Here is a 16,572-nt window from a genome sequence, read left to right on the forward strand (position 1 = left end):
AAATCTGATTCTTCACTATCTGGATTAAAAAAGATTTAGTAAATCCTGATCTAAGTCTTCCATATAGTCACATTCATCCTCTTGGTTTACAGTCTATTTATCTAAGGATATAATTTCAGCTTCTTTGAACACTGCTATTATTGACGATGTTTTTACCGATTTCCACGCACTTCCTACCCGCTTTGCAACTTCTTCATAAGATACTCTACGCATTTTACTGCTTTTGGTATACGTATGCAATCCTTCACTCATCCAACACAGTTTCGGACTTCAGCTTTGAAGGGTTTATTACTTGACAAATCTAATGGTTTTAAGTTTTTTGTCAAACCACCAGGAATTATTTGCTATGGTCATAGACAATTTTTTATATCTGGTTTTCACTGACTGAAGTAAATGAGCACGCATGGAATCCATTATCAATAACCCTTTTGGTTGGAAAAAATATCCCTAACGACACTGCCAAACTTTTTGTAGCCATTCATGCATGATTGTTTCGCACATCTAGGCATTCTCGTTTGGACAAATAATTACGTCAATAGGAAAATCTCCTTTTGGAATAGTTTTTCGTTTAAAAATGATCATCGGCTTTAGCTTGTAACCGTTTGCGGCACAAGCTAACACACATGTAAATGACGTTCTTTCATACCTCGTCATAAGCACAGATACAATTTTTGCACCAGTTTCATCAACAGTTCTGTTTGCAGGAGAGTCGAAAGCTAATGGCGTTTCATCCATACTTATTATCTGTGACTGAAGAAGTTTTTTCTTGTCAATAATATCTGTCATATATTTTAGAAAAGATGCCTTTTTATCCTGCCAGTCCATTGGTAATTGTTGACCGACTGTTGTTCTATGTACGCACAGAAATATTTTCTCTTTTCATAAATCTGCTACACCAGCAAGGCCCTCCTTTGAAATCATTTATGTTCATTTGTTTTGCTATAAATTTTGCTAGTAAGCGAATTTTTACATTCGAAATTGCCATTCCCTTTCCTTGTTACTCCTTTATCCAGTTTGCAAGGTCTTCCTCTAGATTTGGCCACCTTACAGTACCACTTCTTTTAGCTCATTTCTGTTGTGGCATATTTTTTAAGTTCTTCTTTTTCAGTTCTCCAACGTCAAATTCAAATACATCTCTCATCCACTTCAAACTCTCGAGCTGCTGCTCTATTTTCAATTTGTTCAGCACATGAAATTACATTAAGGTTAAAACCAGCAGTATAGCTTCTGTGCCATTTTCAAAATTTTTCTACTCCCTTCTTACTTAAAAACTATCCAGCAAGTACTTGTACCCAAACTGATGGGATCTGTATCTGGCAGAATGCCAAGAAAAATCGATTCATGCTGAAGGAAAAATACCTTAGAGTTCCTTATTGCGAGGCAGGTGGAGTCGTGTCAGCCTTTGAAAAAAATTGCAGAAAAGGCAGGGGTGGGGAGAGGATGGGTCCTGGAAAGATTCAGCGAATGGCAGAAGAGAGAGACTATTCAAACTGATGAGAATGCTGATTTGAAAGGGGGAAGAATGCTATTGTTCTGAGATCCCATTTAGGGTGAATAAGGCATGTACGTCCGTTCGAGGGAAAGAAGGTAAACAAAATAACGTTCGCAAAAAGCAACTGAGTGGTCTTTTGTGTGGGAAGAGAACTAGTCTATGTACAATGACAAGGTTATTCAAATTATGTACAATGACCATCATCGGAAATATTTTATTTTTAGTGCACCTAAATGCCACATGGGTAGAAACGCCGCACCCACTGAAAATTTAAGTTTTAAACTTGTAAACGCAGCGGCGTTTCTTCCGGAAATTACGGTACCTGATTCTCTCTGAATAAGAATATTTATGAATGCTAAATGAGAAATATATCGCAGAAAATAGGAATTTAGAAGGTTATGATGTTTTTTCTTTTTATTTATAAAATTTTAAATTAAAACTGGTTTACAAACAATATCGAGCACTGTAAAAACGTGCTCGATATTGTTTGATAAACATAATGACAAACAATACCGAAATGACCAGCAGGCATTATAGTATATTTCTCTTACAATTAACCCACGAGCACACGCAATGGGTCTAATGGACTTGCATGAATAAACAAACCTTTCTTAAAGCATGCCTATTTCATACAAGTTGTTGAGGTCTAGTGTAGTCGCATCTTAGGTTGACATCTGTTTCTGAAGTTTTTTTTGCTGGGGCTTTGATTTGAAGTCTTGTTTTAGATTGGATCAGGTCTTTTAAACTCAGCGTGCCTATTCGAGTTACTATTATATAGTTGATCTGTGATAGTATAGAAAGCAGCAAACATGCCACATTATTTATCTTGCAATGAAGAAATGTTGCAAAAGTTATTACATGCAGCATCAACTGGCAAAGAATGTATTGAAGAAAATGAGGATGGAAGTGATTATGAATTTTTACTTTACATGATACTGATTCTCACAGTGATATAAATTCTGAAAACAAGAAAAAATGATTGGGGGGGAAGATAAAAAAAGATGCAGTGTTTGCCCAGGAAAAAGGAAAAATGAAAACGTGCTTCGCCGAATGTGAAAAATATTTGTATTTGGAACACATGAAAACACATTCTTCAGTTGCTGCTAAAATTTACTGTTGCATATTTTTTCTCTGTCTATAGTGCTAATAAAGAAATAAGAATTGATACAAAGTAAAACTATACTATTTTTTTCCTATGCTAATAAATAATACAATTTTCTATTCCTTTAAGGAATTTCCTTTCATAAAAGCATCTAGAGAAATGAAAAACTTTAATGTGTATATTTTTTAAATTTGATCATAAAATTTATTATTCACATAAAAGTGACACTTTTTCTGAAGATTTACAATATTTTCTTCAAAAAACACGAATCGGGTGTTACGGATAAAGTGACCACATTTCTATTGAGACAAAGCAGGACAAATGGAATGAAATGAAAATTGTAATTTAGTTATGAAAGCAGACCAATAATTCAAAAAAAAATGTATTTGATTGTATACATTCATTTACTTATCTATAAATATACAAAAATATATTTATTATTAACTATTGGTAACTATAAAAATATTTGTAAAAACTAAAATTTGAATATTATGTTTTTTAATTAATTTAAAATTTTATTTTTAAAAAAATGTATGGTTTTCTTTCACGGTCATATTTTTTATCTGAGTGAATACCGTATTTGATGGCATATAAGACGCACCCTTATTTAGAAGGCCCACAATAACATAAAAATTGGTTTCTTTTAATTCTCACATTTCGTAAAAGCCAAATAAAGAATCATTGAATGCAATTACTAAACCAAATCGTGATTTTTGAATGCAATTACCAAATCGTGTTTTTTGAATTATTTTTATTAAGGAAAATTAACAAATGGCAAGCTATTTTGTACATGATATGTAAATTTCAATAATGAATAAATGAATGAATGGCAAGCAATCAAACAAAATACAAAATAAAGCAGAAACAACAAAAAACACAGATTCAAGGAAAACATTGCCTATCATGAAATTAGACTTTAATCACTTTCAAAACCATAAAAATCCTTTTCACTATCATCATCATCGAAAACGAGAATATCGTCATCACTACTCTTTCCGTCATCGCTAGTATCACCTTCTTCGAATAACGGTTGGATGGTACATCAAATGTGAATGGAATTTCCTCCATATTTCCTATTTGACCGAGCTCAAAAGAAGTTTTCTTGCATGCATTTATAACAAACCTATGAAATGCTAGTATTTTTTCTTCATAATCTGCTGGCATTTTCTGTGCAGTAGTTGTTTTTGTACTCATTGATAAGCCTTGCCTTTTTATGAACCTGTAACACCAGCCCTCAGACCCTGAAAAGTTCTGATTCCCATGTTTTTCTGCAAATCCTTTGGCCTCATTGATTATAATTTTGGTTGAAACACTTATCCCAGATTTCCTCTTATCTATCACCCACATTTTTACGGCATTTTCAATTTCAGGCCAAGATGGAGTTGGGCATCGAAGGTTATGTTTTTGTTTTTTAGCAGTCTTCAGTTGATCTTCCTGCAGTCGCCAAGTACGTATCATTTTTCCAGTAGGTGGTGGACCGAAATGCCTTCCTGCTGCTCTGTTTCTATGCACTTTGGCGTAGTTTAACACTCCTAGTTTATACTGAATTGTATAGCTTGATCTCTTGTTTCCTGCAGTCATATTTTCCAGGGTCTTTTTTTAAAACAAATAGTTTTAAGCGCCAATACCGACACGTTTATACAGAGTAGCACCAATACCAACACGTGTGTCGGCTGAGTCAAAGAAAGTCTATGTAAAGAAGGAAAGGCTCCATAGACATAATGTGACCGTCGAACCTGCTCGAACTTCGACATCAGCTTCAAGCTTTGGCGCTTTTTGGCGAGAGACATTTAACGCATTCGAAAAATAATTATGGCAGATGTAGAAAAAGTTATGTGTGTCTAGACCTTTATCCGGGCTAAAAATAGCATTCAGTATTGAAAGTTAACCTGTGTCTTTCATATATAAGATGCAGGTAACTTTTTTTGAGACCAAATTTAAGACAAAAAGTGTGTCTTATATGCCGACAAATATGGTACTTTGCAATAGATTTGGATCATTTATTAAAATGTCGTGAAATTTCTCACATGAATTTGTCAAATTATATTTTACGCTTAATACATATTTTAAAGTTTTAATGTTCAACTGCATTTTTCAATTGACCATATTTTATTGATACTAGAAAAAAACATGTTTCATTGCTGCATTTGTTCCTAGAAGGGAGAGCGCTTGTTCTACAATTTTCAAAATATTTTCATAAGAAATATTATCTGTTTAAAATGAAGAAATAACTCCGTCCATCTTTTTGTCTGTTTCCACATTTGCAGACAATGAACATTTAATTTTTTCTTCAGTAACATATATTTTTTAAAATGACACCTCATCAAAAGATAATTTTTGCAAATACAGTCAAAATTTTTGTATCCGGACTCGTTGGGACTTCGGCGATTCCGGATTATCGGTTTTTCCGGATTATAGATCATCAGTTTAAATCTGGTAAGATGGCAAGCAGAAATTATAAAATTTAAAATATGAAACAGTAATTTATGAAATAAAGAGCAATTATGATCTAAAGGGTATCAAAATTTACAAAAAAAAAAAAAAAAAAAAAAAAAAAAAAAAAAAAAACTTTATATTTATTTGTTTACTTTATTAAACATTTCTTTCAACGCGCGCATATGTAAAGCATACATTACGCATAGTCAAAATTAGAAAATTGCAACCAGAAAATTATTTGATGTGTATTCGTGATATTTATAATGACGAGGAATTTGATTTAAATCATATCAAAGACGGAGTACATCGAGATGAAATACTACATTTAGTAAGGAATTATAAGTCAAATAAAATAAAAACATCTGCCCTGAAGATGAGCATAGTGCTGACAGATCAACTACCAGTTCATTGTGCGGCGCGATATTCCCCTCCCCCCTCAGAGCAGCGTGAAGTTGATAAACAGATTGCGGAATGGTTAGAGAAACAATCGATATGCCTTTATCCATTTTTTGCAGAAAGTTCCACTTTTTGTTTGATGGACATCGAAACATGCTTTCGCTTTGTAGATCCTTTGGCAGCTCCAGAATCGGAAATTCTTTTTGACATAATCGAAAGTTCAAGCTTACTTTTATAAAATTGCTCTAACAGTCAGCAAAAAATAATAAGCCGGATCCAATTAGAAGATTAAGAAACAACGCAATCTGCAACATTAACTGAAATAGATAATAAGATAATTTTAGCTTAGCTGATACCGTCCGTCATACGTTAAACGCATGTGCAGAAATTATGCGTTTATGCATGCGCAGAAAGTTTGTAGCTTTGAGGTCTGGATTATAGATCATTCCGGATTATGGACGTCTGGATTAAAGATTTTTGACTGTATTATTTTTCGGAAAATGTTTACTAATATATTAAAAAGATTTTTTCACATATTCCCATAATATCTTTTTTTATGTTCCCCAATGAAAATTTTTAATATTCTCGAATTGAACTGTCTGTTCTTCAAGATATTCCAAGCAGTTATTATAAAAATTTCTGATTTCTTTTGGAAAATCAGGTTGTTTAATGGCACCTTGTTCTTCCAACCTAGTAATGTCCTATCGAATAACTAAAGGAATGTAATTGTTATCAATTCTTTCTCGCAGTTTTGTTTTTAAATTATCGATTTCCTTTGACACTTCCGTTATTGAAATTTAGTCCTCTTCAATAATTTTCACAGCAATGTGAAATAATGTAACTTGGTTGTGGATGAACTGATGCCAAATTTGTGATGTGTCATTTTCAATAAAGAGCTGCAATATTCTTGGACATTTAGCTTGTGATAAAAAGTATGATTTTAATGGTTCATATATTTTAAAAATATTTTCTACAGCTGGTAAAAGAGCTAGCCATCGTGTTTTGCTGTAACCAATAATTCTTTATATTCAATTTCTGCACTTTCACAAAAATCCTTCAAACTTTCAACACACACAGTGTGCATATATAAAAATGTGGTCACTTTACTTATGGACGGAGTGCGCGCATTTGTGTAACTCATATGAGCGCGCGTGCTTCCTGGTTAATATTTTTGTTTAAAAACAGCTTTGTATTTAAGAAATATCAAATTATAATATTATTTTATCGGCGGGACGCGGGTTTAGTAAATTTGGATTAGTAAACAACTAATCCAAATTTTGGATCTTCTGTTACGTAACAATGTCCTTTTTGTTGTGTTATTTTATGCTTAAATGTCCTATCATTTAAGGATAAGGAAAGGAAATCAAAACCTACTTACCAATTTATTTAATTTTTAATGTTCGTCAACTCCAAAAAAACCCAAGATAAACACTTTTTCTACATAAAATGAAATCAAAACACATGTACATTATTAAAAGCCTAAAGAAACCGCGAAAATTCCGCGCTCGATCGGTGTTGCCAGATCTTGAGGTTAAAAGCTAGCAAGGATGCGTCCAAAATTAGCGGAAATTAACGAATTGTTAGTAACCTAAACGTATGAATGAGTTATTTTGCTACTGTTAACTTTTTATTAAAGAAACAAATCTGTATGAATACATACGCGCACACATATACAGATATGCACATACAAACACACACGCGTGCGCGCACGCATATATGTATGTGTATGTATATATATATATATATATATATATATATATATATATTTAACAAACATTTGTATAAGCAAATTTAAAGTTAATTAAATTTTAAATAAGGAAATTTAATTGCAAACAAATAAATGATTAATTATTGCTGCGAACTAATCTACAATATCATTTAAATTCTGAGAGTACATGTAAATCAATTGCAAGTATCAAAATCCATGAATAAATATATAATTCCAAAAAAAAAATTTAATCCTAATTTTTTTAAATCCTAAAAAGTTTAAAAAAGTGCATAAGTGAATAATTGTTGAGCAAGCGGGAGACAAGACTTATCAAGGGGAAGTTGCCTCCAACCCTAACTCTTCAATTAAAATCATCCCTTTGCAGACAATATATTTTTTTTAATAATAGTGAGAACACAATGATTTCCAAAAAAAAAAAAAAAAAAAAATTGCAAGTCGTAAAATTTTAATTCAATAATAATTTTTAGCACTATAGTTCTTTTTAAATAATTGCACATTTTTAAAGTCCTATTAAGTTCAATCTATAAAAAGTTCTTGTTTCTGGAACAATTTTGATACTTCAGAAAAGGATTTCCAAACATTTTTGTACACAGTATCACAATTATGAAAATTTTATGTACCCATTAATTATTACGAATAATCATAAATCTGAAAATTTTACACTATACTAATTTTCCAATTAATAGTAATACTTTATCATTTGTAATAGCATTATTGAAATCAAGATTTTTACTTTTATTATTACATTTTACAATTTTCTTATTTTACACAAACTGGAAGACCCCACAGCTTCCCCCTAATGCACACATATCCAGCTATTTGGCCATATCTACTTTAACGAACTGAATTTTCATGAGTGGTTAAGGATTGCTTTGGCCTCCGTTCCTTAAAGGCAACTGGACTTTTGAACTGCACTATACATTCAATTATATATATTTTTTTAAATCACACTCTATTGTATGATAAAAAAATAAAATTCCTATAGAAAAATTAAATAAAGTGGAAGCCTTCAAAGTTTATATTATATGAGGAGGATAAAAGGATTAATTATGCGAAGCAAGACAGGCCTCTGTTTCTGAACCAGTACTCTCTCAAAATACTTTATATTTAACATACAATGATTGATAATTATAACATTCACTTACCATAATTCCAAACAAATTTTAATACATTTTATTCTTAATTAAATTATCGTATAAAGGTACTTTTCCGTTTTGCCGGCGCAAGCGGTAAAGTCGTCAATAATGGTATAACTGATGCCAAACGGAATATCCTCGTGGGTAACCTTTTACGCCTCATTTTCAAAACAAGTCACAACCATTTCTTATCAGATTGATTGGTTCTTTGAATACTGGCATACAATTACATAAAATATTTACCAGATAGTACAATTTTATGCCCAAAGCCATTCGCGGTAATTAAGTCAATTAGAATGCTATCACACCGCTCACCCGAAGGCGAAAATATAGAAAAGGCAAAGTCAAGGGTTAAATTCATCATTTCTAATGAGAATACACTAGCGAAGTAAAGTGCTGTGGTTTTACATAATTTCTGAGAAAGCTATTGGTACGAATTGAAATAATTCTTACATTTAAACTTGTATTGCAAATTAAGATTTAACTTGAAATTAATGTAGATAATTACCGAGAGAATTAGATTTTTGTAGCGTAGTTTACATGAGATGAGATCACTTGGGGTCACGTGATATGAACCGAAGAATCAGCTTGTTGAACCATGAAAGCATAATAAATTCTTAAATTAACGTCTTTTTACAAATTTATTGTCTTCATTTATTGGCTTTTTAAAAAATTTTAAACGATAATAAAACGTTTATGCCTTCAAAATAAAAAAATTCTTAGAACTAAGATTTGTTAACATTTTTTATGTGTATACTGTATGTTGTCGCCAGTAAAATCTGCTTGGCGAGATTTGCGCCGGCGAAGCGGAAAAGTACCCATATAAATTTTAATACGATTATTCAATTTCTTAAATCTTTGATACTTCTTTATTAATTTTAACAATATTTAATACTCTCCCATTTAATAACTATTTCATTTATATTTCATATACACATTCTTCTCAAAATAATTTAAAAAAATTTTATATTCAAATTTTCAAACAATACTCTTATTAACAAAATAATTCCCAAATTCTAATCTTGTTAGAAAAATAATTCCAAATTTCTTAAAATTAATTCAAAATTTTTGACAAAACTTATACTTACCAATAACAATAAAATTTAATAATTTATTGTATATCAATAATGAATCTTAGAATACTTATACATTTAAATAAAAGCTTAGGGTAAAATCTGAATACTTAGACCCTGAATAAAATAATTCTGAATAAAACTTTAAAATACTTATACATTTAAATTTGATATTTTCTTAAAGCAGCGCTACATCATATTTTCAGATTTCAAAACATAATCAATTATCGAGTAAGTTATTTATAATGATGCAATTAGAGAAAACTCAATATATTTTTTATCGCGTAAGATCAAAACACATTTTTTCAATATCGTCACTTGATTTCCTCAATGGAAAACAATTTGAACATTTAATTTGAAACCGAAGAAATAAATCACATTTCGATACCACTTTTGAAAATCTTTCACTTTCCAAATAAGCGAAGCACTTTTCAAGACGTCGTTAAATCACTTTCATACTTGTTGAGAAACACATTGCCTATAATGCTATTAAAAATCAATTTTCGCGCACCATGCTTCGATGTTACAATGTAATTTCCTTGATTCTTGTACCCTGAATTCTGGTAGTGATGAACGCTTTCTTTTTATTTTATCCGCTATTGTTAAGGTGGCTGAAATACTAAATCCAGTATTTCTTTTCACGAGGCGTTCAAACTTTTGTTTTCTGGGCTTGCAGATGAACGAAGACAGTTAACTTTTGCAGATACAATTTTACAGAATTCAACTGAGGAGTAAATGTTCCATTGTGGTTAATAGCACCTGATTGAATGCTGTCCGACTAAAAATGCAATGAAAGTACAATTTTGGAAGCACTGACGTAAGAACACTGAGATGTAAAAGCATAACAATGTTGTTTAGCGTAGATACTTGACGCATATTAAAGAGGAAAAATCAAGCCGGATTAATTTCCTTTTTATTTAATTCAAATTTGTGGCCACAATTCACTTGGCACTCCAGTCGTGCCTGTTTCTAGAGCATCCACGCAGCATAGACGTTGAAGCGAAAAATGACTCATCAATTCAGAGGAAGAAGGGAGGGAGTCAAAAATTTCAGTTCGAGTTATAAAACTTTTGGTTTGCAATTACTTGATTGGGCAAGAGTGATCTGCATTAAGCGTTACGTAGGATCGTCTGATTAATTTGAATGACGCAGTTTATTAACAATATTTACAAATCTTCAAAATTTCAGAATTCTTTCATAATTCATGAATTGATCTACTTTTTCACAGGTAAATAACGATATTGCAGTTTTCTTCTGACATAACTAAATCTTTATTAGGAACCTGTTCCGACTTGGGCCAATTATTTTCTTTGTCCTTTAAACATTTGGTCCCTCCTACCATCTCGTCTCGATAAGGTGTCTGGGGCTACAACCGCGAGATGGCAGGACCGCCCAAATTACCCAGGACAAGATACCATTGACGTGATTCTGTGGGTTTGCATATTTCTCTTATTCTGCTACTCACAAAAGTACGCCATTGGTCATTTCTTCGTATCCATGCTATAACTGTTGAAGAGTTATTCCAGTGATAAACTGGTATAATGTAAGGAAATTCAGAACCTCACGAATATAGTTTACTAATCTGTCTCCCAAACCCAAGGAAGAAGTTCTAGACGCGGCATTGTCAAAGTCTTTTTTAGAGCAAGTCGTGATTTTTCTCCTAGAAGCTGTACAGAAATCCTATCATCATCCTCACAGCGCAGTAAAATTACTGTTGCGTATGCATTCTGACTCGCGTCACAAAAAACATGCATGAACCATTTTCCCTTTATTTTCGTAACCTATACGCCTGTTTGCCTTTAAGTTATATAATTGTTTCAATTCACTGTACCATTTTGAAAGTCCTTTTGAATCTCCTCTGGAAGCGGAGAATCCCATTCTGACTTAGCTGACCAGGCCTCCTGAGTCATTAGGCTTGGCTGGCAACAATGCTGGGACGAGAAAACCAATGAGATCGTAAATATCTTGTGTTATAGACAAGATCTTTCCTTTAATAAGAGTTTCTATTTCAGGGTCAAATTTATTGCAGATCATTAAACAATCTTTCTGTCTATCCCATCTAATCCCCCAAACCGAAATTGGAGTTGTAAGATCTCCTTCAAACAAACTTCTGTTCTCAGATGACAACTTTTCCGTTTCTTCTACAGGATCGACTAACCATGATCTCAAATCCATCTTAGCTTCAGACATAATTTCAGTTGACTTCCGGATGAATTATTCTAATCTGGATGCACTGTCTATAGACGTTAAGCAGTTGTCAATATAGAAGGACTTCAGGAGTTTGTCGTCTGCTTTGAATTCTTCTGGATTCTTGTTCAGATGGTACTTTATAGCTGCGTTGAGGAAAAAAGGGCTACAGGTAGCTCCAAATAACACTGTTATAGTGATAGACTTTAATTTTACTTGCCTTCTGCCACCATAAAAATCTAAAACATCAGCGATCTTCTTCCTGAACTTCAGCTTGGAGGAAGGCTTTTCTAACATCGGGTATAACAGCAATAACCCTTTCTCGAAATCTCAATAATACAGCTGGAATTTTTCGATCAAATTGGGCCTTTGAAGAGGCAGTCATTTAGGCATGGTACTCTTCCAAGTTTGCGTGAGGCGTCAAAACTAGTCTGATAGACGTAGTGGCACTTTCTGGCTTAATAACTGGATGGTGACACAAGTAGTAGCCTCCTATTTCTTCTAATTCCTCTTTTGAGACTTTCTTCCTTCATTATCTTTCTGCCAGTTTTTGAAGACTAGGTCATAAACTTCAAATTTATTTAACTTCTTCATTCTTTTGGTAGCGCTAAAAACCTTCTTTCTATTTCATTTCTACTTGAGGGAATGTTGGTTTAATACAAGTCCATAGAAGACCAACACGGTAACGCCCATCTTTACTTCTTGTAAGTTCTTTAAGGAACAAGGCATGGGCTAGTTCTTCTTTTTCCTCCTTAGACAACGTTTCAGCGGTATCATTAATTCCTATTGTGTCTAGCCGCCATAAATCTGGAACGCTAAGTTGTCTCAGAGATTAATTAGTCATCAACGTTAGCTGTACCACTACTCCCGTAACCTTGGAATGGATTCTCTAACGCACCACAAATTGTCCATCCAAGTTTTGTCTGAATTGCTGTTAGACCATTGTTCAGCTGCTTGATTCGCCCCATCAGGAGTTGGCCATAAACATCGCTGCGAATTAAAATTTCTATTTCTGGACAACCAGTACCATTATCTGGTATCCATAGTCTATGTTTCTTAAGCTCTTCTAGAACAGACTCCTTTGAAGTGAGTGGAATTTTCCCATATATCTTTTCTTGGTCAATTTACTATATAAAGTTCAGCTTATATTTCTGCACCTCCAAATACCGTGTGGTTAATAGTTGCTGTAGCGAGAGGCTTAAAAGCAAGTTTTTTCGCGGTGCTCTTCAAAATATAACTCCTTTGGGACCCATTAAGGCCCTAATCAATTTTCATATTACCCTTAATAAGTATTTATAGTGTCATGAGGGCTACTTCCTTTGAACACTGATTTGCGAGTGTGTTCTGGATATTCCCTGGGGTTTTGTTTTTAACACTAATTCCTTTCGTTTTACCTATTTCAGGATAGGGAGACTCTATGAGGTTTTGAGCAGACATGACAGCGAACAAAAACTGGCACGGTGGTCAAAACGTAAACATTTCAGACAACAGTTCTTTTTCCTGACTTTCTTTATTTTTCCTCTAGGGAGAACGATTTTTGGCGATTACGCAGTCTTTACTTTCTTGAGATTTACCACAAAACAAACACGACATTTCTTTAGCAGCGAATAAACCAGCTGCAGTAGGGCACTTGTTATCCCTTTTCAGCATTTTCTCTTTTACTTTCCCTTTTGGGATAATACTTTCAAAGCCTGCACCTAGCTAACTGTAATCTTTCTTCACCCGTTACCTCCTCTTCAAACGTTCATTAACCATGTTAAACTCGACTTTGGAAAACTCGCTTCACTATCAGAACCTTCATTTTCCCTAATATTGTATCTCTGCCATGCTCTTAAGCAAGATTCTAACATGGAATACAGCCAGGCTGTATTACATTCTATACCAAGCCCCATAAATTCTAAAGACTTTAAATGTGCTTCTACTTGGTAACAAGTCACAAAATGATAATATGTTTTTACCACTAGCTTAAACATTTGCTGTAATTAATTTAAACAATTCCCTGACATACACTTCGATAAGAATATCCTTGCCCCCATAACGCTCTTGAAAATCTCGCAAAACTTTCCAATATTTTTCTGAAGTATCGGTAATTTATCGGGTAACTTTCCAATAAATGCCTAGCTCGAGTTCCAGGTTATACAGCTTGTAGCAAATATTGGAACTTGTCACAATCATCTAATTCTTTATCTTCATGTATCTTCTTAAACTGTGCCCAAAATGGCAAATAGCTAATTAACTGAGAATCAGAAGGTTTTATATTCAATTTAGGTAAATTGCATCGTTTGAGGTTAGAGCTACTATCCGTGTTAGAACTTGTATTGACACTACGGTCATCCGCATTATCTATACTCTCTTTCACCCGACCATTAAGTATGATAAATGTGGACCAATTTATAACGATAGCGATGAAGCTGTACACTATTTAATTATAATTTAAATAGTGTACAGCTTCATCGCTAATTAATCGACGTTAATTTCCCCCTCACCCCCCGCTAACTGTAACTGGACTTGATCCAAAAAGAAGGAGAAATATTTTCTCCTTGTATGACTCACTTCTCGCGTTATGCAGTGGATAGTAAACAACGCTTGTAATTATCGCTAGATATTTTTTCTTCTAATACCCAATAAATATGTTATTTTGTGTTTCCTAATATAATGATCGTGTTCCTTACATCCGCAGCTTTGATTACACTTTATTAAGGTAAGAACTTTAAATTCTGTTTTATTCATCTGCTCGTCTCGATTTAGCGAAGTTGTTATAGTAAGCAAAAATGAACCACGAATACCTTCAACAATAGATTACGAGACCGAGCGTATGTTTACTTTAACTAAACGCATAAAATATATCGAGATAAGCTATCAAGGATAAAAAATACAAAAAGGTACTCTGCCATAAATTACCGCTGGATAATCCGAAAAAGGAAAAGCCAAGCCGTCTTCAAAAGCGAAACAAAACTGCATAGTTGTGTACTGCGCATTCGAAATACAGAAGCAGAAATGGCTACAAGCTGCGAAAATAAATATTTGATCATGAAACTAAACAATAACAACTATCAAATATGGAAATACAAACTTGAAATGATCCTGAAAAAGGAAAATTTATGGTATTTAATCGTTGATGATACATCAAAAGAAATAAACGCCGAACGGACAAAACGAGATGCACAAGCACAAGCTACCATTAGTGTACTCGTAGAAGACAACCAAATCGTACACATAAGAAATAAAACCACGGCCAAAGAAATATGGAATGAATTAAAGAAAATTCATGAAAGAAAGAATCTTTCCAGTAAACTTTACCTTCTCAGAAAGCTGTATACGTTAAAAGCAGAAAATAAATACAAATTCGAAGAACACATGAACAAAATGCTCGAAATTGTAGACGAACTGCGAGGAATCGGTGAAGAAATGAAGGACAGTCACATTGCAGCGCTCTTACTAAGCGGCTTACCGAAAAGCTACGAAAATCTTATTACAGTTTTAGAAGCATGCCCAGAAGAACTAACGTTGGAATACATGAAAACGAAACTCATCGACGAATCCCTGAGAAGAAAAGAAGGCACACGAACAGAAGAAACAACTGCCTTCAAAACGAATTTTAACACAAAATTCAAGCATTTCAATCAACACAGATGCAATTATTGCAAAAAATTAGGACACTTAGAAAAAGAATGCAGATTCTTAAATAACTACAAAGAAAAAGACAAAAACGAAAGTAACTTATTTTTCAAGAATGGAAAGCAAACGAATAAAGGAAATTATGGAAATAAACAGAGAACGAAAGTTGCTGTAAACGAGGATAAATATGAAGATGAAAACGAAAATAAGAATTTTGAGAAGACTGAGAATTACACGTTCAAAGTCACCAGAGAAAGAAAATTTCAAAACTCAAACTGGTCAGTTGACTCAGGTGCTACTTGTCATATGACCGATAACATAAACTTTTTCATCAAATTGGATAGAAGCAAAACTGAGCAGATAACAATTTCTAATGGCACGCATATGAAGTCCGAAGGTATAGGAGAAGGATACTTATACTGTACAGACGACGAAGATAACGAAATAGAAGTGAGACTCGTAGATGGCCTGTACGTTCCTGACCTAGAAAGAGGATTGATATCCGTACGCAAAATTATAAAGAAAGGATTTACAGTTGAATTTGAAGAAGATATTTGCATAATAAAGAAGAAAAATAAAACCATAGGAATTGCTAAAGCAGAAGGAAATTTATATACCATAGTTGAATCGCAAAGAAAAAAAGCCAAAATCGCAGCTGCAGAAAGAAGTGAAAATAGTATAGGTCTTTGGAATAGAAGACTAGGACACAGAAATTATGAAGCAATCAAGAGGCTAAAGAATGATGACTTGGCAACCGGAATAAGGATTGACGGAGAAGCCAAAAAGGAAAAAGAATGCGAATGCTGTATCAGAAACAAAATAACTGAATTGCCGTATCCCAAGCTAAACAACTACAGAGCAAAATCAGTTCTAGACTTGATACATTCAGATATTTGTGGACCAATCGGTACAACATTACTAGGAGGAAAGAAATACTTCATAACATTCATCGACGATCATTCGAGATACACAACGATCTATCTGCTAGCTACAAAAGATGAAGCTATCTCCAAATTAAAACAATTTGTAACCATGACGAAGAACAAATTTGGAAAGAAGCCAAAAGTCTTAAGAAAAGATAATGGAGGAGAATATACAAGCAAAGAGATTGAAGAATATCTAAAGGTAGAGGGAATCGAACATCAAACCTCTGTAGCATATTCACCGCAGCACAGCGGTAGAGCAGAAAGAAAAAATCGATACTTAATGGAAATGACAAGATGCCTGCTACTCGATTCAGGACTCTAAAGAGAATTTTGGGGTGAAGCCGTAATGACAGCCACCTATCTACAAAACAGGCTACCATCAAGATGAGTTGAAAAAACACTTTACGAGCTATGTAATAATAAGAAGACGAACTTAAGCCATATCAGAGTTTTCGGCAGCACAGCTTATTGTCTAGT

At 33.4% G+C, this 16,572-nt stretch overlaps 1 protein-coding gene across 2 annotated transcripts in view; it reads right to left on the bottom strand.

Annotated features, from left to right (window-relative positions):
• Xpc (DNA repair protein complementing XP-C cells homolog) overlaps positions 1-6,942 on the bottom strand; it is an 81,187-nt gene extending 74,245 nt beyond the window's left edge. The window contains exon 1 of one of the 2 annotated variants that reach the window (XM_085822078.1): positions 6,805-6,942. The gene's annotated coding sequence lies outside the window, so the exon portion shown is untranslated. The remainder of the gene's footprint in view (positions 1-6,804) is intronic. The other variant, XM_085822079.1, reaches the window with a different exon arrangement.
• Positions 6,943-16,572: the final 9,630 nt, after the last annotated feature.

Source organism: Stegodyphus dumicola, chromosome 8, assembly GCF_044657685.1.
Source record: "Stegodyphus dumicola isolate Sdum_Otavi_A_Nest chromosome 8, ASM4465768v1".
Taxonomy (NCBI): Eukaryota; Metazoa; Arthropoda; class Arachnida; order Araneae; family Eresidae; genus Stegodyphus; species Stegodyphus dumicola.